Source organism: Protopterus annectens, chromosome 8.part0 (genome assembly GCF_019279795.1).
Source record: "Protopterus annectens isolate FY-2018-M chromosome 8.part0, PAN1.0, whole genome shotgun sequence".
In the NCBI taxonomy this organism is placed as follows: Eukaryota; Metazoa; Chordata; order Ceratodontiformes; family Protopteridae; genus Protopterus; species Protopterus annectens.
The window spans coordinates 467,035,608-467,062,257 of record NC_056741.1 but is presented as its reverse complement, the minus strand read 5'-3'; positions in this window follow the sequence as shown (position 1 = coordinate 467,062,257).

Below are 26,650 nucleotides of genomic sequence, written 5' to 3'. Positions count from 1 at the left end.
ATATATATATATATATGTGTACATCAGTGTGTCAATACATTCCCGCTCATAAGCACTTACACATGCGTAATGGTGTTTATAAGCTTCACCAGCATACTAGTGCCTTATTCACTATAACACTGGCATACTCCAGTTATCTTGTAATCGGTATGTAGCACGTTATACAGGGGACAGATGTCGCTATACATTCATGTACGGATTACTGATGGTAATTGGAATGTGATAGTGTGATTCGACCCATCCCTCTTCTGCACAGCCTATTATTCCATATACTGTCTATGTTTGTATCGGCACATTCCTATTATTTATGTCAACAAATGGAATGCATGTGTTACAGAATTTGTACTTCAACATATATTGTTGTATGCATATATACCTATTACGACCTAGCTGACCTCCACGGGGTGGTCCATTAGAACTGGCCCATCCAACCCTGGCAAGCCTGGATCCATAATTGCATACCCATAGTTCCTCCACCTCACCCGTGTTAAATTTACACTCGTAACATCCATTATCCACTTGTTATCGCAGCCATGACACACCTTTACACATTTCCCTCTCCAGAGCTTTTGGGGCCCTACACACATTCTGTCCCACCTCGTGTATTCACAGGGGCTCTCGCCATGTATATTCGCACATACATGCCTTTCCTGTGGTTATGGAATACGGCCATTTACTCTTTCCAATTTTTGGAGGTCCCAGCATGGGACTACATTTCGTCTGTGTGTAAAGTAGACCTAGCATTTCAACAATGTTACTCCCACTGGTAAAACCCTGCCTGTGGTGTGAATAGCGGTGATCTGCTCACTCTTGGGCAGCATTTTATGACATACGCTGAAAGCACTTTATAATACCAACATTGCTCTTGATTCCCTTCACATCCCTTGTGTATGCTTTACTGTTACACTGTCCATTCTTTATATAATATATATATATATATATATATATATATATATATATATATATATATGTGTATATGTATAATATATGTATATATATATATATATATATATATATATATATATATATATGTATATATATATATGTGTGTGCATATATATATATATATATATATATATATCTCATGTATGTAGATATATATCTATACACACATGTATGTGTGTGTGTATGTATGTATATATGTATATATGTGTATATATATATATATATATATATATATATATATATATATATATATATATACATATATTACATCTGTACATACAAACATACATTTCCTATGCTAGGAGCTGCTTACACCCACGCAGGCGTACTCACCAATGCTTACTGTGCATTACATATGTTTACTGTCGCTTATTTGTGCCTTATACATTATGACAATACCACGTTGATTGAAAGGATCTGGTTAATAGTCCCATGCGATACACACATTCACCTTTACATGTTTAAATGTCAGCTTTACAGAGCAACATTCATTCCACAAGGAAAATGATATATGCTATTGTCGACCTTGAACCGTGAATGCCTTTTCGTTAGGCAGATGATCTAACCGCTACACTATTGGTGTTCTTCCTCATTTATATGTATACCCATGGTGCATAGTTACCCGAACACACGCCTCATCACTTCACTTACACAGCAGGCATCCATTTACCTGTTGGGAAAAATGCACTACTGCACATGCGCCATTCCCTATTCCCTAGTGCTCTGGACTCGTGCCACATGTTGACTCACTCCGAGGATATTCAGACCTCCAAAGCCTATAGTCCTGGCACATATGTGTGTTCGATTGTCAGGGTGTTCATATGGTCTTCCGGGTTTAGGCTTGTCCGACTGGGGACTGGGACTGCCCTGTACCTAGTTGAAAGTCAGACATAGCAAGGGGAGATCATTCGTTCCACTTTTAGTGTCCTACCTGTGGTTGGGGATGCAGAGGTGTGCTCACCTATGGCCATCCTGATATATAACAGCACTATTACGGGGATTTCCTATACTGTGACCATGTTCATTCTTCATATCTACATATATTTATATATATATATATATATATATATATATATATGTGTGTGTGTGTGTATATTGGTCTGTACATACACATGCATATACACCTACATGCACATTTACATTTCCCATACCGTTGAATCACCACCACCTACTGTCGCGCATACACGCTTGCATACCCGTTTACATCTCGGGTTGCCACCTTTTCATATGGCCAAAGCTGGGCATTTTTGGGACACACATCAGATTTTACAGGCTGACACACTTTGCCTAAATGAACGCTTATACTTGTAGCAGTTTGTTTGCTTAATCTGTTTCTTGTAACTTTGAGTATTTTACATAACATGAAATATGGGACATATTTCCTACAACCACAGGACATTTGCCATTGTATTATATTTGGTCTGGACACAACTGCCCAAAAAGGGACTCCCCCTCACAAGTTGGGGCAGGTGGTAACCCTACTTATGTCTGCTTTACAGTGCCTTAAGCACCCTATATCTGACTGCCACTATGCGAATGTGTAAGGTATATATATTCCCGATAATGCACATCATGGTCAGGTGTTTAATCCCTCGCAAGGTGGGGCAGGTGGTAACCCTACTTACGTCTGCTTTAAAGTGCCTTAAGCACCCTATATCCGACTGCCACTATGAGAACGTGTAAGGTATATATTCCTGATAATGCACGTGGGGAGACGTGCATCACGGTCAGGTGTTTAATCCCGGGTCGTAGGTTCTGCAGGACCGGCTGGAGGCTGAGCAGTCTTGTGGACAACTACTGCTCATACAACTTGTGTCCAGATGTATACAGGACTGTACATTGTGTCGTGACACCAAGTCTAATGTTTGGAACAGATACATATCCCATGAGGGATATCCAAAAATTGTGGGGACCAGTGACTATCTTTGCTTTACAGCTGTAAGGTAGGGTTATACATGCAAGGGATACATAGTTTGCAATCCTGAAACTGCCTAGGGTGAGACTGCCTACTAGATATGGGTAGGGGTCACTATGTGCAGATATGGCCATGCCTATCTAGCAGCCCGAGTATGGCTGGTTTTGATGGACGTTCAGGAAGGGGGGGTGATGTGCTGTGAAGGGGATGATGGGTATTCAGTTATGTATCCAGGTGTATTGGGGTTGGATGGCTCAGTTCAGGCCAGACCATTATGTGGGTATGTGCCGGTAATGTTTCTGTACATGTGTATTGCACATTTTAATGTTCACGTTTGTGGGATTGTATTGCGGATGTGTATACTTGTTCTTTGGTTATCTTCCTGATTCACCCACCGCTCCCTCGTAGACCTCCAGTTCACCTATTGTGCATCCAACCCAGTCTCCCCTTGGTGAATTATTACATTACCCGTCACCCCCCACCCCCATATTCCACAAACAACATTCATCCCTTCTCTAGTTGATGGCCCATGGCACAGTCAACAGAACACATTGCGTACACTACATATCTCTGGGACCAATATGGTTGTGAGGTCTACACTAGCACTTCAGATCATCCGCATGCTGTACTTCACGCACATAGGTACTCGCAAATACTTATCTTTCATGACATGCTAGGTAAACAGGGGTAATACTCATTCATCTATGGGTCGTCCTGACAAGGATGACTTGGACCGTGAATGGGCAGATATTGGGCAAATGCTCTGACCATTGGTAGGGTTGCCACCTTTTCATATGACCTGGATGGGACATTTTCGTGGCACACATCTGAGTTTACAGGCCAACACATATCCACGGTCATTACAAAGGATAGTACTTTAGTTCCATGCCTACATATAAGCTTTTATTGTTGTAGCGGTGTAGTTGCTTATTCTGTTTTGTTTACTTGCTTATTCTGTTTCCTGTAACATATAGGTATTTTATATATGGACATACGTACTGTATGGGACTATTACATAACATATGGGACATAATTATGTCCTACTATCGCAGGACATTTCACATTTATTATGATTTTGGTATGGACACATCTGCCTAGAGGGGGACTGTCCCTCACAATGTAGAACAGGTGGTAACCCAAACCATTGGGCTAGGCTTGGCAATTGGCACGCTAACATGATGCATTTCACTTCCACTTGGTATAACTAGCGACACTACAATGGAATATGGGCACGGGGTTTTAAATATCTTTGTTCAAGGTACGGGGACTCAATATTCAGCTACATGCCTTTGTGTTTACTTCTTATTGTGGTGTTCGCAATGATGTCTTGTATGCTTTGCATACATTTCAGTATCCACGGACACTGAAAGGAGTGATTACTATTAGAGGCAGGCTGTACTAGTCAGCATTTTAGGTTGCACGTATGCAGCCATGTTCACGCCTCCGTGCAGCACTTGGACACGCCCCCTGCACTCGTACACGTTTCCTATGCACGTGGCTGTTACGGCAGTGCGCCTTCATTAATATGCATGTGGTGCTGCTGCGCCATCTCTACGCTGCACGGTTGGTGCAAGGCTAACGCTGTCCTTGCGCCGCACTTCATGAATCCCGGGGATTATTTTAATAGAAAATACACAAGCCCTTTCTTCACTGTGCTGCCAAGCTGAGTGACACTAATCCTTGATTCACTGCTACCTCACTTGTGAAAGCATTACTCAGGCAGTCTGCTTAGTTTATGCTGTCTAGTACACTTGGTGAACATCAGCAGTGGAGCGCAAAAAGGGACAGCATCTGCTGCTGCTTCCCAAACAACATAGTCTGTTTACTTGTGGATTCTGTAGGGAATACTTTATAATCCCTAGTACTCCCAGTGTAGTATAAATGAAGCCTCATTGATACTGTTTTTGTGCCAAGTCATAATGTATGAAGCTTTAAAACAACTTAAAGGAAGAGCTTGCATGGCAGCATATCCATTCATCCAGTAGTTTACTTTGCAATTAGATAGCTGTGCAACTTTTACTACTATAACTGCTGTGAAGGGAGGGCCAGTAATGTTTTCATTGTAATTTGTACGTGCATTAAATTGCCATAAATCATTCCATTATAATTAATGATAACTGATATATAGGTTCAGAGGTTGGTACTATGTTATCGGCCCTAGGGCCTATACAAGCCTAGCCATAACAATTCCCTGGCTATTTCTTCCCACAATATTTACTTCCCTGGATTTTTCAGTAACATTCTTATTATTTTCTTTGGAAAGTTGATGAAATGTTGATGTCTTTCCTTGCAGTTTTAAACTGCATTATTATTGTGAAGGCTTAAATGTTTTAAAAAAGTAATTGTCTACATCTTTATTCGACTTTTACAAAAAGCAGCACATAGACCTTTTGGAGTTAATATGTAGTTTGCAATTGCCAGTAAATCACATTAACCATTTTTACAATATTTATTTTGATTACTCACATTTACACTACTGACAAGATCAATTAGTTCCAACCTTGGTGCTGCTCTGTCCCCTTTACAAACACAGACACACTGCATATCATCACCTTTTGAGGTATCTGTCATTGATTTACCTTATTTATTAAGCTTACACAGTTTTGGTAACCATGCATAGAAAGACACTTGTGGACCCTTCTCAGCCCCAACCCAAGCTATAAGGACAAGCAACAATTTTATAAACATCTAAGAGTGGCTGGTAAACTAAGCAGCATATGATCGGGATGTAGGAGGAAGTAAAGTAGAAATAAGAACCCCTATACAAACTGGCAGGACGTCAACATTTCTCAGTAACCAGAAGTCAGTACTGAACCTCAGTGCTGTTGGTACTGACCTTATTGTTGTAAGGCAGCAGTACTAATGATTGTGCTTTCTTGATGCAAATGTTTGCATATCAGCTAACCTGATGTTTTTTACTGATGAATGGGTGAAAATAATATAAAAATGTTAGAGCTTTGTTTAACAATTGCAATACTGGGGGGCATGTATCTTCTCATCTTTACAGACACTGGACAACATACATCTGCAGCATCAAGTTATCTGTGGTGACCAAAAAAGAACAGTTGGTCATGGTACTGGTCTCTTCAGCAGTCATCAAGTATAATTTGTACTGCTTTCTTCAGTAAGATGAGCTAATAATTACCAGCCCTTTGTTCCTGGTGGATCCAAGTCAGTGTTTCAGCATCAGTTTTGTCAGTTTCATTGCTAAAGCTGTAACAACTGTAAGTTTCATTTGGTTCAATAATGTAAATATTTCTTTGCCCACTATCATGCACTACATTTGTTGGCCTTGGCCAGCACTTGCTGCACATGAGTTGTACATCATTGTTCGGAGTTGATACATACAGCATAGGGCACATCTGCCACAATTTGAAGAGTTCCCCTTAACAAAGTATTACCATATCAACTATATCTGTGGATGTTAGATTAGACTCCAAAGGTGGGGTACTGAGGAGCTGTTGCTGACTCTCTTATTCTTTCATTCTGCAAGTGTGTGTGACACTGAACTAGTGTGTGTTATCCTGAGCCCATTTGCCTTATTGCTGCCATGGTTCAGCTTGTAGATGATATGCTTGACATGCTACAAGTGAGGAAGGTTGTGGGTTTACATCTCATCAGGTCTTCATGCTTTTTCTCTCTTTTATTCTTGTGACACCATCCTACTGTGTATTTCCGTGAAGCTTTTTGTCTCACCACTGCTATAGCTCAGCCTCTAAATTATGTGCTTTGTATAATACAGATGGAGAATGTTGTGTATTCATATCCCATAGGGTTGCATGTAAGCATAGGCTGCTTGTTTCCTGACATTTACATTATAGTAGAGATAAAGTGGTCAGACTCCGCTGATGTTGCACCTACATTTGGTTGATATATTGGAACTTTGTTCTCTCACCCATTAGGTGTTTCTTTATATATTTTTTATCTTCAGTCAGTTGACATTTATATGTGTGTCTAACACCCCTTTTTCTGTTGTCTCCTTATCCCTGAGTGTGTCACTACCTGCCTTTACCATCTTGTCTATAATATAGATTTGTTTGTGTGGCCCTGCTACCTCTGCCTTCCTTGCTTCATTGTACTTCCCTTACTGTCTTGCACAAGTTATCTTCTCTGCAAGTATGCATCATCCGGTCTTAACTTAGATCAGAACACATCTCATGACCCTGAGACATTGCCATATAGTTTCTTTCTGTAGTTACAACTGTGTACACAAGATCATGCTGCCCACTGTTAGGGTTTATGCTTGACAGACGAGCCTTACTGCTGCGTGTATATCCCTGCAGCCACACAAAGCTGCTACATGGACTTTCCCCAGACTTTGTTGTGGCTGCAGACAGAATATTTAATGAGCTGCTTGTTATGCACACCTTCATGGATGCATTCAGAGTTAATAAGCATTGTTGATTGTTGTGCATGCACAATAAGCAGAGGAGAGCTGGCCATGATCTCAGCTGCAGTGTTTCCAACTCTTTAAAGAAAATGTGCCTGCACATCTGAGTTCAGATACTGCCTGAAAAGACTATTTACTAATTTTCATCATTTGTTTGTTTCTTTTATGCATGAACAGAATTTTGAAAGGTAGGTGTATCATTTTCATTTGTCACCTTTGTGAGACTGCACAACATTTGAGGCTTAGTAATCTTTATTTTCATCTGTACATGCACAGATTTCTTTTTGCCTACTCTTGGCATAGTGTAATGAGGCGCTGATTGCTATTATTAAAAATAATGCAGTATGTCAATTTCTGATAAATATAGTCCAGGGGCATAGCTGCACAGCATTTGTGGCTAAAATAAAAGTTAGAACCTACATGATGGTTGCATAAAATAAACTAATAAATAGGTCTAGTAACATCTTTTTAACAGTAATACTGGGTCTATTAACATCTTTTTAACAGTAATACTTTATTAATTACAAAGGTACACTGTGCCAATGCATGGATACCTAGGCTATAAATTATAAACTATGTGATGCTAATGAAGTCTGTAGAATTTGGGTTATTAAATAACTAAAAAGTAATGCACCAATCTCGTATACCTTTTATAACTCTGTTTTTAGCACCTATTGTGTGATTAGCTTATACCTTTTCCAAATAGTTCTGTCTTCAAAGTAGAGCTTCTGTCTCCCAGAAAACAACATTAAAATGCCTAAGAATCCATAGTTTTCTTTTCAGTTCCCATCCTGACATCATGGTAGCAATATTTCATATCTTCATCAAAACAAGTGGGGAGCTGCCGCCCGCCACAATATGATGTCACATGTGGTGCAAGTATTTCTACTTGTACTTGGGGTGGTTTATTCTTGGCAGTGCTGGAACTTCTGTTATTTCTCAGCATTGCAAAGAGAGTTTATTTTATTACTGGACTTCCTCAGAGCATTCATAACAATAGGGACTTACTGTTTGTTTTATAAGGTAATACGTTGCACTGTGCATGTGACAGTTGACTGTTCTGAGATCATTTTTGTTTTTAGTTTTAGTCCACTTTGCAAAAATAATGTGGTTTGTGATTTCATTTTCCACTCTTTTTTTCTCCACACTGCAAACATTTTTGCAGTAAAAACTATGGCTTGATGGAAAGAGCAGTAGTGTTTGATCGGTATTACAGCTTTCCTGCAATAATCAGGGGCACCGGTTATGAAATTCCATAGTTTGCATTTTTCTTCCCTGCTTGTGCAAGTTGGCACCTGCCATATATAGAAATACATACGTCTGCTTTCCCACATTCCATCTTATATTTAGGTGTGCTACATATAAAAATGTGGCTTTCCAACAGATCATTAGCTATTTTAGATAGTAATGCCAAGCATTTTAGTTTCAGATTTTCATGTCCTTCAGAAGATGCATGTAAATGAACAACCCCTTATTCTAGCAAAGTTCTAGGTATATAAGAGCAATATTACAAATTTGTCTATTTTGGTTCAATTGTACTGATGCTCAGTATGTGCTGTTGCTATGTTTGACATCTTTATCAATATTTTTGTAGTTTTAGTAGTATTATAGCTGTTATATCTTCAAAACATACTTGTCAATTGAAACCAATTTTGACTCAGATTTTAGCTCTATCCTTCTTAATCCCTCATAAAACTGGTTATTTCTGGAGAAAAGGTGGTGCATGACTACATATACAATTTAGTAACACGTTATGATGATACTCATGTGATGTATGGCGCACCTACTGGCCAGATGTCCCTGTGTACAAAAACAGTGACATTCATTTCATATAGTTATGCTACACAGAGCTGCAGCCTATGAACATGGTGGGGAACCATACTTGGTCGGTCTGTAGATGCACCTGCATGTCCACAGAAAATGTACCCGTAGTTTAAAATGTCAGACAAATATCAGTATGACAGTATACATCACTGGCATGACAGGAGGCAGAGGCAATAATGGGTAATAGTCACAGTAACAGTATATGGAGACACTCACCTGTCATGTCCTGCTGTTGTGCAGCCAACATTATACATGTTGGTTGTACTGTTATGTATGAACTGAAGTTGTATGGCAACATGTCATTACAACTATATTGGTTTTCATCACCCTGTGTGGACCCATGTGCATGATGCAGTTCTGCTGCTGCAACACAAGAACATACATGCAACAGCATGCACTGAGATAATCTACATGTATCAATGCCATGCACAGTAATACATACATATGTGGCCTGGAATACTTGCTTCTATCCAAACCCTAGGCATGCAGCACTCTCCACTTTCTGTATGTAGTGATAAGAAAAACTGTGTAATCTCATCATGGGGGGGTCAATGGTGCTCACAACTGCTGGCATCCCTTAACCTCTCATACCAGCACACCCTGTTAGCTGCATGAAGGATCATGTTAGAGCACCATTGGCAACAAGCCACCCAGGATCTATTGTGACATCCTACTGCATTAATCAAGTTGGTGAGGTTGGTCCAGCCTTCATTCCTCCACACTGTATTTCATGCCCGTCCAAGGAGTCTCCATCCATATTGTTGTAGAGCAGCTATTATAACTTAGTTTTCCTGCAGCAAAAAAATTGTCACCCCTAGATCTGTTTGCTATCTGGAAAATAATTAAATGCACAAGTTTACATTAAAGTGGAGGACCACATATGGAGATGATTATGTTGACAGCTTATGCCAATTTACCCTCTCTGCATTTCTGTGCAATGCCAAAATCTGGGAAGTATTCCCTGTCCCACATAGTACTATGACATATAAAAACATATGTGATTGGAAAAAAATGCCTGAATATATAAGACTTGGAGCAACAAGAAAACTTGTGATATCTGCAGAAGCTGTCTGGGAGATTTGAACCAATTACAATGGCTATCACAACAGTGGAGGACCAAGCACAACAGCATTGTACCACATGATCCATACACTCTGCATGCAGTTCGTGTTAACATACTGCACATATGTGTAAAACAAATGGCTGTCACACACATCTTATAGCTGTAATGCTATTAGAGCCTCAGCAGACAACCTGCAAAAAAAAAAAAAAAAGTCATATTAACATGAACTGTTATGCATGATGAGGTTATATCTACACAATCAATACTGAGCAGAGGATGCCATCACCATTAGCAGGGAGCATTTAAAATTATCAAATGAATAACTTACAAAAGCACTGTAAAGCTTCTATATCTGTAAGCATACCACACGCAGTACATGGTAAGCAGACAAAAACACAGATCTTGTTTTATTGAGACAATAGTTCTAGTACATGTTTTAATAACCATCAATGAATAAATATCCATAACATAACTACAGCTACATAGTTATGTGCAGATACTGTCAAAAATATGTTGGTTTCCTTACCTATACCATAGACTGTACTGAGTCACCAGCAATATATACAGAAAATCCATTAGTACATCATTACGTATGGTTCACTGGTGCTGTTTACATTTTTCTGGGCAGTAGTGCTTGTTAGTGATATAGATGCACCCACCTGCATGCATACAAATCAATCCTTTATCCCTCCATTTATATTGCACATAATTTTCCCTAAATGCATCAACCTAAGCATTACCTTTCAAGGTAGGTATGAGTCAGGTATACGTGAAATTAAGAACATTACGTATACACAACTTTTAAGTCACATTTGCATCATACCATAATGAGGTTCATTAAAATGTAAGGTCTTGGAATTCCATTTGTGCACGTCTGCATAAGTGCTCCATGCAAATACCCAATAGGTATCTTTAAACAGGACCATATGTAGCACTTGCCTGTTATCATCCAATGATCTAATACCATCCCATAAGTATCACTTTTAAATTGTGATTTTAATACATTTACAGATCAGACCATTGTTACCGCCGAACTGAGTGGGACTTCAGTGAGCAATTTATTGAATTTTGCCATATCCACATTCTCAACATTATCATTGAGATGGCTACTTCCAGGAGGCTTCGACCTGTACAGGTGACCAACTGGGCTGGGGAAGAGTCCACCCAGCTGCTGGCCATCTATGCTAGAGTGGAATATTTGAGAGCCAGACCAGAGAACTTCACAATAATCGACATATGGAACTGGATTGCCAGGCAGCATAGCAGTCATATGGGGATTTACAAAACTGGAGTGCAGGTTTGTCACTGCTATGATGATCTGCATCAGAGGGACACTATAAAGATCTTCACTGGAGGGCTAATGAGGTGCAGAGACAGCTTGTGAATCCATACAGTAAGTGTCAAAATCCTTAGTATAGCTAAATAAATCAAAGATATAGCAGTGACTCATACATCTGATATATGTCTTTTCAACCCATTAGCTATCTGTTCTGACAATTAGCTCATATGGATAACCAAGAAAGCAAGATGACTGTTCTCCCTGCAGTTATGTGTTTGATTCCCATGCAGTTTGTTTACTATTGTTCATCATGTACATACCACTAAACAGTTTTGATGTTTCCACATCATTTTATGCATCTAGTATGGTTATATATTACTGACTCCTATAGAGCCTAGACTGCTGATGGATTTCTCCATTATCTGCAATACTTTGAGAGTATCTTCCAGTTTACTTGTGTATGTATGAATAGTAATTTATATAGACATCCATTAGTCAGATCTGCTTTAGAAAGTGCACAGCAGTATTAAAATCCCATTGGTCTTACACAAGACCACTGCAGATGGCTTCAATGTGTCCATCAACCTATATCCTGTATGTTGTAAGACGATGCTATCTGGCCGCTATGTGGAGCATGAGGGCCTTTAGCATTTCATTGCCAGATGTTTTCATATTCCTCCATTATCTGCAGGATTATGGATGCACACACACAATAGTAGTTTATTAAGAAGGAAGGTATTGTGCTGTGTGTTAAGCTCAGCTTGTAAAGTAAGAGGCCACCATGCATTTATTGCAGAAAACTGTAGGTTCATATCCATGTAGGGGTTGATCTCATTACATTTTGATTGTTGTGTCTGTGTAAAAGTTATGAAAATGCATGTATAAATAGATGCCTGCTTGTTGAATTTAACAGGTATATTGCACGTTTACAGCTATAGCATTCATTGGTCAGATTTCTACGAATATCTCCATTATCCATAATCCTCTGTGACAACAGCAGTTCTTTCACTATAGTTTTATGTGTAAAGCTTTGGCAGAGTAGGATAGTTCTGGAATAACATTGGTAAACTACATTTAATGTGTATGTGTCATTGTTTAATTCCAATTCACCATACTTCTCATAGTTATATTTGGAATGAGTGAGATGGTCAGATATACATTTTGACAGTAGAACAGGGACACCCTTGACACCAGTTATATTTTTGACATGTAATGTAATTTGACAATGAAATGTATGTATATATTTTCTGTCCTCCCACCTAAACTATAGTTGTGTGCATGTGATGAACACAAATTTGTAGCTATATGTGTTACATGACAGTGTTCCAGTGTCTGAGGTAAAAAAAAATTTACAATTGCGACCATTGTGCTGCTATGTATTCATGCTCACAATTTTTTCATCATAAAAGCACAGCATATTGTACTTTACTTTAGCTATCTTGTAAAGCATAAAATGTTATCCCTATTACTACCCCGTCCCTGCACATTTCCTTCATGCAATGTTAGGCAAGATGGATTAGCTAGGCAGGTAAGTATCAGGGTTAGAGGACAAACATAACAGAGTTGAAAGTTTGAATCTCAGGTCCTCCAATTGTGTTCATTAGTTTTCCAACGTGTAAAGGAGTGTGTGTGAAGTAACCAATACCATGTATTCAGATTTTGTAATGCTATTCAATATAAAAATTAGTGAACATAAGCTGATCAATGTATTTCAATATTACTTTATACCTACCTCATTCATACATACTTTTTCTTTTTTGCAGGCTGGAATCATGCTCTGTGCATCAAGTGGATGCACAGGCTGGTGGAGCAGTACAGTGAGAGAGGGGTGTAGAGTATTTTTTAACTAAAATAAATCTGATCATTGTTAGGGATTTGTTTCTTTATTTATTTATTTATTTTTTTGCATTACTGACTTTACTACTTCTAATACTGGAATACCCATCATGCATCAGTAAGGTTAAGTGCAAATGTCATACAATCCCCATGACTACCACTATGAATTACATGAAAATATGGTTAAATATGAGTTATCAGCAAGCCATGTTTTCTGATGATAATGTTTTGAATTGTCTCTCACAACCTAGACGACACTCAGTTATGTGCAACTGTCACAGTGTTTTCCTATGTGAGGATTTATATCCAAGTTAATAGTGCTTTGTTTCTTGTTTATACTGTAGCTATTGGTATGCTTTATATGGAGATGTAGTGCTTAGTGACTGATCTGTTAGTTTGCCTATTTACCTACTGGTCTGTGCTTACACTGTTACTGGTGAATTATGTCTTCCATACCCTTCAGTTCAGTATGGGTAATGTGTTTGCCAACAACAATATTAGAAAAAACCCTCTCCGGGTTCTCTTGCAACATATCCAATGAAACCACTCTCTTAGGTGATATCAATATCAAGTGGTTATCTCCATCATCCAAATCACCCTGCTCTTTTCTAAACCTACATGGTTTTACAAAACTTATCTTAAGTCCCACATACCTTAACAAGCCTAACAACTTTTGGGGGTCATCATAAGTGATCAACTCAAACTTGACCTACATGTTCACCACTGCATAAAGAAAACCCATCAAATACTTGAACTACTCTACAGAAAGAAAACATTCCTCTCATGGAACTCCTGAATCTCGCCAGCCTACCTTCTCCTCACTCTCCTCTATGGTTCTTAAATTCTAACTAACCTACAGTCCTCCCTCTGAGCCAAACTCAAAACCACCTACAGCAAGGTTGCCTGGTTTGCTGCTAACCAGACCCCTAAGTCACATCACTGCCACTCACTCACTAGTTTAAATTGGTCTCAATTCCCCTAACTAGTTCTGTTCACACAACTATCATCCACACCATCCTTTAAAAGCCCTTCTCCTGCCCGGACACCTCCTCTATTATCTCTCTTTATACTCCAGCTAGAACTCTCAGGAGCTCTAACTTGCACCTTGAAATACATAAAAGCCTAAAAGTTCTCTTGGCCAAAATCTATATAGCCACTGTCCTGTTCTCTACGACATCGGACATATAATTCAAACACACGATTTCAAAAAAGCTCTCAAAGAATACCTTCTAAATACCTCAACTTGTAACTGCAAAAAGCCAACCCTGACCACCTTTCCCTAATCTCAACTTATTAGTCATTAACTCCACTACCTCTCACTGCAACTTAATCTTCCCTGCTCTTGAACACATTTCACTTTCTCTTCCTACTCCTACTACCCCTCTCAACTCCCTTGTTCTCACTTACTTCACACCCCCTCCCTCTGCATCTCTTATCCCTTACTCCCCTTTACCTCCATACTTTCATTTTATATATATATATATATATATGTATGTATATAGATAGCAATTTGTAAATAATCTGCTGCTTCAGCAACTGCTTTGTAACCATGTGAATCTCTGATGTCATTGCTGCTATCTGACCTCACTGTATTTATGTTTTAAAATGTAAATAGTTCTTAATCTGCTTTAGGCATGCTTTATGCAGTCTCTTATCTTAGTAAATTGCACTTGTAGTATTAACTCTTCAATTATCCAGTGGTTTTAATACTAGTGTCTCTCACCATTCTTAAACTGCTGTTTGCGTAAAACCTTTTTGTACTATCGTGGAGCTTTTCTCCCTAGGCCTCCACTCAAAAAGAGCTCTGGTTCAGTTGGTCATTCCTAGTCAACAAATGTCAAACAAATAAATAACACCTTTGATGGTTTGGTTACAACACATGTGCATCCTTTGTTAAGGTGTAGTGGTGTACATAGGCATTCCTATTTATCTTTTCTATCTGTTACATAATCAGCAATCACCATCATACTGTCTGCATTTTGCAAGGTTATACATAGTGATTGCTAATAAATGTATGTAGGGCACTAATACATTAGTAGACCGGCAGGACTGTTTGCAGGACAAAACCTATGTTTTCATATATCACAGGTTGTAACTATGTTTATGATTGTCTTTTATTTCTAAGGTGTTGTGTTGCATTCCAAAGATATGATGTCAGGTCTGCCAATGACCATGCTTCCTTGCTCATCTGTTTTGCATATAACATTCACATTTCCCACTAGATTGTCATCTCATTATATCTTCATTATACCAATATGTTAATTGGCGGCTGTTAACATGACTTATGACATGCACAAACACCCTAGGTTGTAGCGGACATACACACACCAACATAAATATGCAAGGCACACATACAAGATAAGAAACATGGAACTAGTGAGATTTTCTCAGAAAATATGCTGACTATGTAGAGAGGCATACATTACAGGTAATAAGCAATGCAGGTCAAAGTACATGTTATGTTATTTTCACAATGTTTTGTGCAAGATGAGTACATGACAGTGTCATGGCATGCTTCTCTTTAAATATCATATCTAAATGTGTTGGCTCAGTGCATACTTGTCATGCATAATGATGGCTGGTAAGTGTTCAGGTAATGGCAGGATTTTCAATGATAAGCTGTGTCATGCATGCCATGGCATATTCTGGAGTAACTTACATTCTGTGACAGATACAATAGTCCTGACATTGGTCTCTACTGAAAACAAGACACAAGAGATTTATTGTGTGCATGAAGATCCATCTGTTAGCAACAATAATGCTTACTATACTTCTCCTAAATAATCATTTTAGACCATGCCATCTGAGAATGTGGTTATAATGACACCTGCAATGTACGTTGATATACCTTTATTTTCATATGCAGATGTCATAGAGAAAGTTCCTAATATCTGTTATATTTCAGATACGACCATTAGTTTGTGTTTAATGTCAGCCATAATTTTCAAAGGAATGTGCAGCCTGATGGACGTTTTTCATTGTAATGGTTTGATCACTGACCTACATTCCATATGGTGGTACACTTGACTATGGGTGTACCTTATTCTAAGGTTTCATACTTGCTGTTTTCTGCCTGTTCATTGTGTCACAGTGGATATATTATGTTGTCATATTATTGCAGGCATTCATATTATGTACTTTCTTTCTTTGTTATCTTGTAATTCAACTTGACAGAGCATGGGATCTGTGGACACTCACCCATCAGAGATGAGCACATTCCAGACCACTGCCCAAGTCCTCCCATGATGATGGTGACCATGACAGAGAATATGATGATGAGAAAGCTGAATCTGCACGTGCCATAATCCCTGTTACACCATGAAGGAGACAGCACCCAGCACCACCTCAAGATGATTATTGGGAACGGATCTGGGAGGTAATGAGTGATGATTTTTGAACACAGATGATGGACATGATGGGGAGTTTTTTCCAGGATATGGCCTGGGCTATGAAAGGACTCATTCAAGGAAATAGCCAGGGAAATAATTTGTGATGTTCATCCCCATGAGGGTGGGCCCTCAGGATTGTTAAACACTGCATGTGTGATCTACTTGTGTAATGCTGCCACCATGGTGTTTGTCATATAAGTGACTGGTCTCTATAGGCACATTTGTGCATGCATAGCATTTTGCTGCCATGCTTATGTGATACACAGTACAACGTACACTGCAGATGTGTGACATTTAGCATTATACTGCAATGCATGCATGCATGCCACACATTGACACATTAGAGTTTCATTCAACATGCTGCTGTCCAAGAGTTTCAGCAGTTAAAAAGCTGCTTCTTTTGCAAGAGTTCCACTGTACATGTGTGGGACTGACAGCTCAGAAACAACATTTTGTCCACGCTCCACAAATAACACAGTGAGACGGGTATGATTTTTGGTTTGCCATGCCATGAACAGCAGGGCATATCCTTGCCCCTGTGTTTTGGATTACACCTGTCATGCTGTTACACTGGCATTGTGTGTGGCATGCACTGGCAATGATGACACCATGTTGTATTATGTAAATATGTCTACTACATATGGGCAGCCCTACTTTAATTAATGCATAGACCATCAATGTACCGTTCATATATATTCACAGTGGTAGTGCTCATTTATTCAGTAACATTTCAGTATGCCTTCTTTGGCTTATGTTATGTTACATTTCTGCTTGTATTTCATATTCACATACATTTGCACATTTATGGCAAACTGTAATATATGCACTTATTTATATACATGTTTCTGCACATATTCCAATCAATACAGAAATCTCATTCTACTTTGGTACTGTGTATAGTCATTGACTTCATATTAAAGTGCTTTAATGCTGTTCACAGGACTGTCCTTTGCTCAGTCATTCCCATGGTCAGTGATATCTAACCACAGCTGTTCATTTCACATGCTGTTTTACATTGGCATAACAGTATATATGTGTATGCAATTCTTAGTTTGTTTACCTATACCTCTTGCTGTTATGACTGCAAAATATTGTGCGTGCATGATTTATAAGTGGCCATTTGTTGATGTTGGCAATAGTCTGCCCATGTGGCATACATTGACCATTCACTTCAATGCACTTTGAGCTGACTTCAGCAATACCCTATGTGGTGTACACATGCATTTGCAATATGTCCCTTTAAACTTGTCCTGCTTTATTGTGTGCCTGCATAGTTTTGCTGCCATGTCCTCCTTGAGAAGGGCCCATGTTACCTTCCTGTCTTCGACCTTTGTTTAGGTATGTCATGCATCTTGCACAAATACATGGTATAAGTTCCCCTTTCTTGGAATGCTCATCTAATTAGTTGTTTTATTAGGTGGTCAACTTATGCCAACTCAAAAGGCAATGTACAGATGCAAGACATATGTACACAAATTGCTAACTATTGCTCACAATAAATCCTTGTTCTTGTTATACTTGTATATTACATATTAACCATTGTACTTTTTTGGACTTGTGACCAACCTGACAGTTGTTATACAGCATTAATTGTAGATTTCTGAATGTATATTATTACAAGGCATTTGTGTGTGTAAGCGTATTGACATTCCTTTCCAATATTTTCCTGTTAGGACAATGAAGGTCATACATATGTGTCTATAATGGGATGTTGCCTTTTACATGGCATAGGTCTATGACATACATTCCATTACACGTCTGTTTGGGTTGTCTACATCTACTTGTGTAATTAGCAGCCAGTTTTCTGCTTTGCTACAGTACTGCTGTTCAACACTGTGCTTGGCTGTTTGCCTTTCACCTGCATGGTTGGAGGTTGTATTCTGTCCTCTGCTGGTATTCTCTATCATTTCATAGGCTACATTTACTCAACTGTGCTGTTGCTTGGTTTACACTTGCACTGCTGACAGACTACTTGGGTAAAGGGTTCAATATCCAATGTGTTCTGTGATCCCAATTTTTTACCAAACAACAAACAAATGCCATCGGACATACACATCCAGGTATGACTGCCACATGCAACAGGTCATTCCGTTAACAGTGCATAGGTACATATGTATTTCTGCATTTCACCATAGCATCTCCACCCTAATGGCAACTTTCCGGTGTCCATATTGTAGAGTGAGCCAGTTGAGTACCTTACTTTTCTTTACTGTTTATTTCTGACCTTCATCTGTGATGTCTTGTGATAGTTGCTACATGTATATATCTGCTGTGGTGTCTTTCACTTCTCTCTCTCTACCTTTCCTTCTATTCCTCAAAAAAAAAATGGGGCCTATTTCTACCAAAAAAAATGCCCATTTCCCTCCGACTGTCCCTGAGATAACCTTATTCCAACATACATCTTGGGTGTCCCTCTTCTTCCCCATACCCCACCTCTGCTTTTCTAGCTAGATCTCTAAATTTGCAACCAAATCTAAACCTCTCTACTCACATTGCCTTTCCTACAAACTCTGAACTGGCTAGAACTCTCTAACCACCTAGACTATCTCCAACTAACCACTGCTCACAAATTAATATTCTACCCTGATAAATGTCCAGCATTAACAAACAACATTCCTCTCCTTATCTCAAAGAATAGATCTCTAAGATCTGAACACCAAAAATCAATCTCTCTATCAAACCCAAAATCTGGCTGCTGTCAACCCTTCTCTCTAGGCAGGGAAATGAACTCTCTCCCTCCCTCCTTGACCCTAACTCAGAATCCTTCAAAACCCAACCTTTCTCTTACCTGTCTTCTAAACATAAATGTTCCTGCTTTCATCCCACTTAAATTTAAATAACTACCCATGGAACCCTCTATACTCCTCATTTCACACTACCCTAGAACTATTATTTTTCTATTGCTCCTAAAACAAACTTAAGCTACTTCTCAGTTTAAGTAATTCTCTCTCTCTGCTCCTTGTATGTAAATATTATAAATATCAAGTAACCTCAGATCTCGATACTACAGACAGTTGAAACTTGCTGCTCTGAAGGGAAACTACTGAAAATCTGTTTTATCTACTTTCCTTAATGATGTTTATGAGGTATACTGTATGCATTTGCCTTTTTTTTTTTTTTTTTTTACTAACTGTATGAATGCATTTATACATGTATTTTTTTAACTTCAACATTACGTAACTTAGATTGTATTTGCATTGCTTATGGAGCTTTTCTCCCCGAGCCTCCACTGAAAATGGGCACGTTCTGGCCCAGTGGACTTCTCCGGTAATCAAACTGGAAATAAATAAAATAAATATGTCTTTAAGCTTACTGGAGAGATTGCAGAATATATGAATGTCATGCAGCTTAGACTGGGATAGTATAATTTCTGCATCTTTGTTAGTGTACATCAAGTTTATGAGAATGTTTTTATGACTTTCAAAGTGGCAGTGCCTGCTAGACAGTGCACCAATGCTGTTGCTCAACTCTGCTATATGCAGAAATATTCCAAGTTCACTCAGGCAAATTTAAATATTACAGGATTATTTGCAACTTTTGCACGGATATTGGCAAAATGCACCAGATTCTGCAAACTTTATGAAATCTGGCCTTGTATTTTTGTCTGATATGCCTCTCTGATTGTACTGTAATATTTGTTACTATGTTAAGGGTCCAAAATGTTACTCTGTTAAAAATGTAAATGAACTTTTCTGCTGAAGCTTTTCTCCCCAGGGCTCTACTAAAAAATGATTTTGTGCCCAATCAGAAGATTATACAGATGTCAAATAAAAAATAAAATGGATAGAGGGGCATTTACTGAAGGATGTCATCTGCATATAGTATGACATCAAGGAATGGGAGTTAATCTGTAAGATGATTAATAAATAATGAAAACAGAATGGGATCCAGAAATGATCCTTGTAGAACTCTGGTGTGTAGGGTGCCAAGCAATGGTAAGACATTGTTAGTGTGGCTTTGAATTTTCTCCTCTTGTTAACTTTACAATCACTCGATAGTGTTATGACCAAAATTAACTTTGCTCAGTTTCATAAGAACATTTGAATGCCTGGTCATATCTACACATATTCTAGCTTTGACCAGAACTTCACTAATGTTACAGAAATGGGACTCAGATGCAATGAGTAAAGCTAGTAATGGTGGTACCAAAGGCATTTCTAAAACCATGCTGTTTGCCTGATAGCAATCTATAGTTTATTAATATGTTTCATTATTTGTTTGTATGGGATTTTTTTTTAAAATATCAGTGCAAGTGGGCAGAGAGCAGAAATGGGCATCTGTCCAAAATAGATGTGTGAGAGTATTTTAGGCAGTATTTGCATGGCTGACTGTAAATAAACTACATAAATTACTTGTTTATAGCAATAGGGTTGGGGGGGACGAAAGGTCAGAAAATATGGCCTGTCTTGATTTCAGCATTTCTTTTGATTTCATTCAATGCAAAATTGTGAATAAATGGTCATTTTGTGAGCAGGTTCCAATAGCTGAAAGCAGTAAGACATTGGTTGAATGGTGAGAAACATGTCTGTTTTATTGATAAATTAAACTCCATCATAGAGGACACCTCCCGGGTTAAGAGGACACAGTCTCTTTTCAGGAGATACCTAGGAATAAATGTCTGCTTCAGTGACTTGCTCAGAGTTGCACAGTAGACAAAAGGACACTGTGAGAATCAAATCCTGGAATGCAGCACTGATCTGTGATATAGAACATTAAATATCCTGTTTTTTGCTTATCACTTTTATTGTCTGCTGCATACTTTTCTAGCTAGTTTCACTGTGTGTGAGGTATTAACTAGAAATTTTCTACAATCGTTTAGCATCTGTTTGGGATTTTTTGTTCTGATTTTTGTTTCCCTCCCTTCTGCCCTATTGGTATCCTGTTGTTATACTTGGTGGCTATCCAGTTGCCCACCCCTACTGTAAAATTTGATCTGGGACACTCCTCCCAGTCTAGTGTCATGACCTCATTCTACCTAATACAGGGAGAACATTTGAGAAGGCCAACCCACTTCGTTTCTTAACCTTGAATTATCTTCTGCTCCTTCTTTCTCCCTTTCCACTTTACCAAAAAAAAAAATGCTTTTTTCTAAGCTTGTTTCCTGTCTTTCCTGTAAGTAGTCTAGTCCAGACACAGATTTGCTGTATCCAGGAATGTTTGTAAGTTTCTGAGACCCCAAGCCTTTCTGTGTTGGAGGGAAGCCTTCTAGTTTATCAGTGGGAGTGGTAAGCTCCTGATCTAAAAACACTTTAACACTAGCTAAGTGGTGATGCATAAAGTAATCCTGGTGCCATAAAGTCTGCTCTTCGAATTTTCCCTTAGAACTAGTCAGTTTTAGTTTTAGCAATCAAATCTGTTTCTTTGAGCTCAGCACTTGTTCAGAACTCGTTACAAGCACTAAATAAGCTACAAATTACTACAGCACTCAACTTTCCCCACTTGTCCAGAGAAAAACAGTTTTTAGTACTTAATAAATAAGCACCTATCCAGGCATATCTAAGGGTCAGCTCCAAGTGTTTTCTCCTGTCTACCTAATGAATCTGGGCATCTTGGGGGCAATGAAGCAATTGCCTCATGTACACAGGCAACCCTCTCCTCCTACCACCCAACACTACAACCTGTGAGAGATGCACTTACATAGCCAAACTGAAAGTAAAGCTCTCTTCACCCAAGACTGGACTACATAGTCAAGAGGAGAAGGTAAACACTTGCACCACACCACACTCAGCACATAGTCCCTCAAAACCTACACCACCAAAACACACACACATAGAAACAAAACACACCTGCATTTGCGGAGGCTCTCAAAATTCTGCCCAAGCAACAGGGACCACCAAATCAGAAACGCAAGCAACCTCCACCCCCCAGCACAACTCAAAAGACACACAGCCACCAAACTCAGTGTGCAACTCAACCACAGCTGATAAGGCATAACAACGCACCCAACACACTAGTCATAGGTGACTCTATAGTCAGGCACACTGATGTTCCACTCAACAGGCTAAACATGGAGAAAGTTGCTGTCAGCTGCCTGTAGGGTGCCAGGATCCACCACATAACACACACACTCAGGTCACTCCACAACAAGTACAACTATAACTCTGTCATTATCCATGCTGGTGTGACTGACCTGAGACGTACTTCCCTGGACTACATGAAGAGAGACATGGAGGAGCTGTTTGATCTTGTAGCCCAGGCAGGTATGACCCTAACCCTGAGCAGTATCCTGCCATCACCCAGAATGATACCACAATACAAGGACAAAATGATTGACTTCAACAATTGGCTAAGCTTCTGGTGTCATTCTAAGGAGATCCAGTATCTGTCTGCCTGGCATGACATGATCGACAGACCACGATGCTTTGCCAGAGATGGCCTGCACCTGTCACCCTTAAGATTCCAGATACTGGCTAAGGTTCTTGCCACCCCTGTAGTGCCTTTTTTAGGCAAGGTTCAAATGACAAATTCACCACCATAACAGGTACAAGCAAGCAAAATCTGAGGGTAATGCTACTCAATGCTAGAAGTCTAAACCTCAAAATGCACTCACTTCAGGCACTCCTTAAAATGGAGAACAGACATCTGTGCAGTGACAGAGACCTGGTTCAAGGCACCAGAGAGCACCTCTGCATTACCAGGCTACAATTCATACAACACATTTCGGCCACCTAACCTGGACCAAAACACTAAAGGCGGAGGCGTGTCCATATTCATTAAGGATATCCACACCTCCAGTCTAGTTGCTCAGCATAATGCATTCGAGATTATCCAAGAGCAACTAACTCTGGGCAAGACCGCAATCCAAATTGTAGCTTGCTACACATTCCCCACCATGCCCCAGCATTCCCATTCCTCATTTCTTGATACACTGGAAAATATTAGGGTACAAACTAACACCTTAATAAGGGGTGATTTTAACTACCCCATCATTAAATGGGAAAACTACTCCTGTACCAACTCTTTTGCTCAACGTTTTCTGGAATTCATAAATTCCAATGCCTTGGATCAACCTATCCACACCCCCACCAGGGGCAGCAATATCCTAGACCTGGTCATTACCAACATGGGCAACCGGTGTTCTACACCAGAGGTCAGTTCCTTGTTGGTCAGCCACAAGCTAATCACCCTAGACATCCACATCCCGCCCCCACCCACCCCCATTAGGGAAACCACCGTAATAAAATTTCTCCAAAGCCAACTTCATGCTTTTTAAGGCAGAAGTGGCATATTTTATGACACCCATGCAGACGGACAACAGAGGAACGACTGCTGAAGCCTACACAAATACACTGGATTGTGCAATCCATAACAGAACCAAGATGCTAAGGCAGAAGTGGCATATTTTATGACACCCATGCAGACGGACAACAGAGGAACGACTGCTGAAGCCTACACAAATACACTTTATAAGCACTTACACGAGTGCATGGATTGTGCAATCCATAACAGAACCAAGATGCTATCCTCCAAAAAAAGGAAGCCAATCTTGAGGTCCCCTACCATAAACAAACTGTTTCAAAAAAGCATAAAATCCCTTAGCCTCAGAAAGAAGCTGAGATCACTCATAAAATCTTCCAAAGCTAGTTATGAAAACAAAATTGGCACCGATTCTAAAGACAACTATATATAGCTATGTCAAGAATTTCAATGGCAACACTCAGATCTGCTCTGAGTTACAGCACAATGGCACTAAATATACAGACCCAACTGATATTGCCAACATCCTGGCAGATAGGTTCAGTGCAAACTTTACCCCCCCCTTACCCTCTAAAGGGCCCATATCTATACTGAAGAATGCAAAGTTCCTGTAATCATGGCTGCACAGGTAAAAACCAAACTCTCCACAGCCAAGAACACAGCATTCAAGGGAACTGACAACATCCCAGGCTTCATTCTACACAAACTACAGAATGAACTGGCACCCCACCCAAGTACCATCTTCAATCATAGCCTTATCTCAGGCTTTGTGCCCACTGAATGGGGCACAGCAACGGTCATCCCACTCCACAAAGGGGGAGCCACCATGGACCCCGGGAACTACAGCCCATTGACGAGCCTGGTCTGCAAGGCTATGGAATGTATCATCATAGATCTTATAAGCAATGACATTGGTAAACTCCAAATTCTGGACCCCACCCAGATCGCGTCTGTAAAAGGCAAATCATGTCTCCTAAACCTGACAGACTTATTTGAAGCGGTCACCAAAGCTGTAGATGACAGTAAGGTGGTTCACATGGCCTATCTTGATCTCGCCAAGGCTTTCGACACCATCCCCCACTCTGGAATTATAGGTAAACTCACTAAACTAGGTATAAATCCCTGTGTCACAAGATGGATTGCCACCTGGGTCACTGACAGAACCCACACTGAAAGTAGCAGACTCTAAAGCCAACTTCAGACCAGTTACAAGTGGGGTACCACAGGGTTCAGTCCTGGGTCCTCTCCTGTTTGGTATCTACTTCTCTGAAGTAAGTTCGCAGAGGACTGCAAACTAGGAGCCATAATCAAAACTCCTTATGATGTGGACATCCTACAAAAGGGCCAAACGGAGACAGATGCCTGGTGTCAAAGCCACGGCCTCAAGCTCAATGACAAAGTGCATTGTCATCCCTTTTGGTAAAAATTCTGTACCCATGAACTACCACATAGGGGTAGTCTACTTGATAAGAGACCTTGGGACACAGGTGGACAGTAGTCTCTCCTTTGATAATCACATCGCCACAATAGTCAGGAAATCCTTCTACATGGCACACCTCATCAGAAAATGTTTCTCATCCAAGAAAAAAAGAGGTCATTGTTCTCCTCTACACGTCGCTCATTAGAACCATTATAGAATACAGTGCCCCTTTTGGTATGTACCTCACAAGACATCAACAATTGGATAGGCAGCAGAAATACCTCACAGAGAGGATTACTGGCCTCAAACAGATGCCCTACGCAGACCATCTCAAAAAACTTCAGCTTTACTCAATTGCATATCACCTACTCAGAGGCGATCTGTGCCTAACATACAAAGCTATGTCAAACCCAGAGCTGTTGGACATGCTCCACATAATGAAATCCCAATCCCTCCGAGCTACACGCTCTAGGGACCTAAACATTGTCACAACAATAAACAGAACATGCTGGAAGGATAGATTCCCATCCCAGATACTTCCCATACTCTGGAACAATCTACCTATCTATATCAAACAAAGTTCCTCATTAGCACTCTTCACTCTTGATGATTGGATGGGAAATTCACCCCGGGAATCACTTCTGTGGCACTGCTCGACAGGTGCACAGGAAAATAATTTTATTGGGTGGTGAAAGCTAGGGTACCTTTTTGGCTAGGCTTATATAGCCCCTAGGGCTAATAGCCTAGTACCTACCTATGAACCTAGGTCTAGTGGCATTAAAACTCTGTGTCAAACCAAAAGACACTCCCCAAGTACTGGTCCTGTATTCAGTCCTGTTTAATTACATCAGCAGAAACATGGAAAGGAAAGTGAATTCTATAAAGTTTTAAGGACCCACATGTTACAACACAAACTGCATGCCAACTAGTCCAAATGTTTGAACAGATGTACCTACTTTTTAAGAGACTTTGCTCAGATATTCTTCTTATTGGCGCAGTAGCATCACTGGGATACTTCAAACAGCTTTCCTATTAACTTCTCTGCATAAGCACAGCACCCCTTTGGTCACTACAAGCCGGTCCATAAAGAAAAACAGCATGCCTAATGAATTGACAACTAATCTGGAAGAACAGTTATGCTGGGTCCAGTACTCACATGCGCCAAAACACAACTATGATCCTTTATAGTATTAAGCATGGCTCCAAATCTAGGCATACAAACTCCAGGAGTACACAAAAGTCTGAAAAAGTAATAGCTATTTACCTCCCATCTGCAAAATGGGGAACACTACCTCTCAAGAAGAATAAAAGGGGGGGCAAAAGGTGGACCACTTATGTCACGCTTACAAACTACTGATGATTAATTAATACGATTCCATTTTGTTTAAAGTG